We start from the raw sequence: 6,011 nt of genomic DNA on the forward strand, positions 1-6,011 counted from the left end.
TAAATGCCTTCATCATGTGTCTTATAACTTGCAGCTTGAACACAACATCATATAGTCTTCATCAAATGAAGGCCCAGGTTATCTTTCACCTGTGATCTCCTATCATTCTATCCCTTCCCAATATATACCCAGTGTGGATTACCCACTATTTCCCGAGGTTACCATGAATCCACACACCTCTGTGCCTTCATTAATGTCATTTTCTTTTTCTGAAATTCCTTCTCTGCCTTCCATCACTGAAAATTTCTTAAACTTCCTCCAAGGCCCATTTTACCAAGTTTCTTTTTTTTTTTTTCCAAATGCCTTCCACTCTCTCGTTCCTTCCTCTGTGCTCCCATGGTTTTAGGAAGCAGAGAAATTTCTGATTTATGTCGCTGAACTAACACTTTGAGTATTACAAGGGCTAGGATTATAACTTAACTCATTTTATATCCATAAAGCCATAGCCCAGTATCTGCCAACCATATCATGCTTGTCTACAGAATGAATGATGATGTTCATGGGATACATAATTACATGGAATGAATACATTTGTTTTGAAAAAGCAGAGTCTTACGGAAAGTGTGCACTTCCCTTCTTTTTCTAATGGGCTCTGCCCGAGAAACCTTCCCTAAAAAAATGCTTATTCATGTTGAGATTCCTCTTCCTTGTAATTCACTTAATAACCATATTGTTATGGAGTCCACATGAGATGGCACTGCATACTTCTCAAAATATTGCTGACAATTATAGATGACTGGCTCCTATATAACTATTATCTTCCTAATAAAAGAATGAGAAAAGCAACTTTCATCTACTATGAAGGCCACCTAATTCTGAGCCTAGTGCTCTAAATGATGAAGTTTGGACACTATAAATGTTGGTGAATAAATGCAATAAATGCTGTATTCTGCTGTTACATCAGGAAAGCATTTGGCTGCAAGTAATAGTAAAATCTACTAAGAGTTATTGTGGCAGGGAAGAGCTAGCCAACTATTAAAGGTTTAGATTTCCCTTACATAATAGACTTCCCTGGTGGCTCAGATGGTAAAGCGTCTGCCTACAATGCAGAAGACCCGGGTTCAGTCCCTGGGTTGGGAAGATCCCCTGGAGAAGGAAATGGCAACCCACTCCAGTATTCTTGCCTGGAAAATCCCATGGACAGAGGAGCCTGGTTGCAAAGAGTTGGACACGACTGAGCAACTTCATTATCTATCTATCTATCTATCTACATAGTACAGAGTTGTTAAGCAGCTTTCTAGGCATAGGCTTCATTTCTAAGTTGCCTTGCAGTGAGGTGAAGCCATATTTCTACTTACAAGCCATTGGAATATGAACTGAAAGGATGGATGCCATTTTCCAGCCAAGAGGTTAGGGAGGGTTTGTACCCATGTTTTCATCTCCTTTAACAATGGCTTTGGAGACCAGAAGCTGAAGATAACAGGATCCCAAGCTGGAAGGAGCCTGAATCCCTGAGTTACCAGTTGAAGAACAATCCAATTAGAAAAAGCCTTTTTGGATTTTGTTTGAGCATGATATCAACAATGGTTGTATTAAGATACTGAGATTTACAAAGTTATTTTTACATCATTTATATTTACTTATATTTATATTTACAGCATACACTATCCTGATACATACAGTGACCTAAACAAATAGTATATCATTTCTCAATAATAGAATATCTAAAGGCTTCCCAGGTGGCACTAGTGGTAAAGAACCTGCCTGCCAGTGCAGGAGATACAAGAGACAATGGTTTGATCCCTGGGTTGGGAAGATCCCCTGAAGCAGGAAATGGCAACCCACTCCAGTATTCTTGCTAGAAAATGCCATGGACAGAGGTGACTGGTGGGCTATAGTCCATGGGGTCACAAAGAGTCAGATATGACTGAGTGAACACATACAGAGACAGATAGTTACTGGTATTGATATTTAAAGAAGACTTTAAAGTTTCAAACCCTCTTTTATGTTTTTACTGTGCCATCCTTACTTCTTTGCTTTTCTTCTTGTGGCTCTTGCCTCATGGCCACAAGATGGTAACTGCTGCTCCAGGCTTCACATCATTGTACCTGCAGGGAAAGAGTCAAAGGAGTAGGCTTAATGATTTTAATTCAAGTGGAAACTTCTAGCCAGGTTCTCTTTCTGTGCCATTTGCCAGAACTAGGTCACACTGTCAACCCTAACCATCATAGAGCCTGGTCAAAGGACCAGGTACCTTTTCCTGTTTCTCTAGATGAAGGCAACAGGAAAGACTGTGGTAGGGAAGGGATCTTTGGGCCAACTGACACCATCTGCCACAGCTTTTATTCCAATTTCCAACCATTTTATTTATAAAACTTGGCTGTATCTTCCTGTTAACAAGATAAGATTTACTGGTCAACCTGTCAGTGTTGGTGGTTTTAAGTTACTAAGTAAATTCAGAACACAGATGGGTCCATTGCATTAATGTTTCATGAGGGCAAATTCATCCAGAGTGTGTTACAGGCATCAGAAAATACAACCTTGTGAAGCAAGGGTGAGTGCAGGGAAGTCCTCGGGTTCCACCAACTCTAGTGCAGTAATGCTATTACTCACAGTCACTGTGTACCTTGCTTCCATTGTACCTCTCTTTTTTCATATAGTTCCCCAATCCTGCAGCACCATTTTACTGGGCTCTCAACCAGGAGACCCACAATCAGTATAGACAAGTCATTTCTCCTCTTTGGGCATTAGTGGGCTCCTCTATAAAATAAAAGGTTGGGTTGTCAAGATCTCTAAGATTTCTTTTGTCTCAAGCCTTTGGCCCTTAGATTCCTTGGAAAGATATTCATCCTTCAAAGCCAAGTTCAAAGGCTACCTCCTCCATGAAGAATTCCTTGACTCCCAGCAGCTAAGCTATAATTCCTCCTTCTAGGCTCCCTCAATGAAGCTAATTATATAATTTACTCTCCTATCATTTTAAGATAGGTGGTTATTCGTATGTCTGGTTTCCAACTGAACTGTGAACTCTTTGAGAGGAGATTCCTTTCTTTAATTCCCAGTACTGCCTAGCAGAGTGATTTCCAAATACCAATTGCAGAATAAAAGACAATTGAGTTGATTAATTAATCAGTTACAAAATATGGGGAATTTAATAATGAAATGAACTGATTCTCCAGTGTTTCTTTAACCAATGAACTTTTTTCCCAAACAAATTCGTAAGCAATATCTTGAAAGAAGAGGAAGAAGCGCTGTTTGCTGGTTGAAGTGGGGCCTGAGAGTCTAAGAACCTGACTGAACCGTCCTCCACCCACTAGGCACCTGACTGTAGAGAACCTGAGGAGTCAGGGTGTATGGGTCCCAGCTGGAATTTGGCTTCAATTTTATCATCAAATTATTGCTCTTGGCCTTGGTCTCCTGACCTATAAAACAACAGGAATGGCAAATAAGTAACTCCCGCATGATCATTTTGCTCTTACCTTTTCCTGGGCTTCTTTAGAATTCTTCAGAAGCTTTCTCAATGCATCACTCCCAGGAGTTTCCTTAACTAGCCATTTAAGTTGGCTTCATATCACCTTTGGGCCAACTCTATGATGCTTAAATTCTCTTTCAGGTCTAACATCTCCTAATTCTCATTTTTTAAAAATTCAGTGGCTCTGCTGATGCTGCTGCTCTGTCATCAATGACATTGTTAAGCAAATTAAGCCCTCCAAGTATGTGTCTAGAGATTCTTCAGCAAAATCAGTATATTCAGAATGGGTAATTTAAGGCTAACTGAACAACTGAATCATGCAGTTTGAATCTGATCTTGAGCAAGATAAATGTGAGAGCAGTAACTTACAAATATGAACATAAGTGGATGACATTTACTAATTTCTTCTAATAGCCTAGGCTGAAGGGTCCTGGGCCCAAGGAGATGATAATGTGAATGGAAATTTTGACAGAGGGAGATAAAAATTTGCTAATGCTTTTTACTCTGGTGATGAAAATACCCACAGAGGATATAGAGGATATTGAATCTCTGAAGGCCCTTCTGACAGATTTTGTCTCTAAGAATAGAACTAGGATTGAGCATGGCGGCTTGTTGACAGCAGAGATTGCAAGCTGGTGGCCATGTGCATCAGTGGGCTCCTCTATAAAATAAGAGGTTGGGTTGTCGAGATCTCTAAGGTTTCTTTCATCTTAAGCCTGTGGTCGTCAGGTTCCTCAGAAAGATACTCATCCTTCAAGGCCAAGTTCAAAGGCTGCCTCCTCCATGAAGCGTTCCTTGACTCCCAGCAGCAAAGTTATAACTCCTCCTTCTGCGCTTCCTCAATGCAAATAATTATATCACCTACTTTCCTATCGACTTACAGTAGATGACTATTCACCTCCCAGAGAATATCCTGTCTGGCTCATACAGTCTTTAAGAAATGTTTAACATAAAGCTAACTTCAAATCTTGATTACTTACATAAAAATATGATTTCCATGGCCTCTTAAAAATTCAGGGGATCTGATTGACATATATACACAACCATGTGTAAAATAGACAGTTAATGGGGAGCTGCCATATAGTACAGGAAGCCCAGCTCAGTGCTCTGTGATGACCTAGAGAGGTGGGAGGGAGAAAGGGAGGGAGGTCCAAGAGGGAGGAGGTATATGCATACAGAAAATGGACTCACTTCATTGAACAGCAGAAGCTAACCCAATATTGTAAACCAACAATACCCAAATAAAAAATAAAATCAGTGGGGGAAATTTTTAAAAAATTCAGGGGAGTTTCAAATCCCGTCCTTTGAGTGAGTACCTGGGACTGCTTTCTGAGGGTTTGCACTTGGGGTAAAGGAGAGGCACCCCATGGGGTGCAGGTGGCTCCACCCTACTTTCCCCTTCTGACAAGTGAGACTTTATTAAAGTTATAAAATTAGAATTCAAGTTTTAGTTTTGGTATTTAACAATATCCTTAAGTACAGCCTCCATTCCAGTGGGACACTCCACATGAGTTAGGTTAACCTGGCCCCAAACAAAGCCTGGGAAGTCTGAACCCACATTCTTGCAGGGAAATCCTCTACTGATGTGGAGAAACAGCCGTCTGCTTTCAAAGTGTGTCTCTTTTCCAGTTAAACATCCTTCTCCATGCCTCCTTGTCTTTACCAATCCCTTGTCATTCATTTATCTTATCTCTCTCTGTAAGTGTCTCAGGCTTTCCTGGTGGCTCAGTGGTAAAGAATCTGCCTGCCAATGCAGGAGAATGGGTTCAATCCCTCGGTTGGGAAGATCCCCCCAGGAGAAGGAAATGGCAATCCACTCCAGCATTCTTGCTTGGGAAATCCCATGGACAGAGGAGCCTGGTAGACTACAGTCCATGAGGTCACAAAGGAGTTAGACACAGCTTAGTGATTAAACACTACCACCACCACAGGAAAATAGATTCAGGTTTCATGTAAGGATTAACTATCTAAGAATATTTCAAGTGTAATAAGCTTTAAGAATGAGAGAGTGAGTTTACCCATCCCCAGAGGTATTCAAGGACCACACACAAAAGGGAAACTGACATGGTTAGAAGATGGTTTAGAAGATGCCCTTTGAGGCCTTCTCACCCTTAAAAGGCACAGCTCTGTGAGCATTTAGTGGCCAGCAGGACTTGTTCAAGGCTGAGCATGCAGGAAGACGCCTGAGAGCTAAAAGAAAATAATTGGCGCATTACTTCAAGATTGGGTCCAAAACCATCTGGCAACTTTCTCCAAGGCAGGAAGAAAAATTTTAGTGCTCACCAGACTTGAAAAATAATCAGCATTTATTCCAGGAAAAATAATATTTTTCATTTGCTTGGTGCCGTGTGGTTGAAAGAGGACTTTGACATACATTGTGTGTGTGTGTGTGTGTGTGTGTGTGTGTGTGTGTGTGTTTGTGTGTGTGAGTCGCTCAGTCATGCCTGACTCTTTGCGACCCCATGGACGATAGCCCACAAGGCTCCTCTGTCCATGGAATTCTCCAGGCAAGAAGACTGGAGTGGGTTGCCATGCCCTCCTCCAGGGGATGTCCCTGAACCAGGGACCAAACCCAGGTCTCCTACATTGCAGATGGATTCTT

Source organism: Ovis canadensis, chromosome 3 (genome assembly GCF_042477335.2).
Source record: "Ovis canadensis isolate MfBH-ARS-UI-01 breed Bighorn chromosome 3, ARS-UI_OviCan_v2, whole genome shotgun sequence".
NCBI classification, from domain to species: domain Eukaryota; kingdom Metazoa; phylum Chordata; class Mammalia; order Artiodactyla; family Bovidae; genus Ovis; species Ovis canadensis.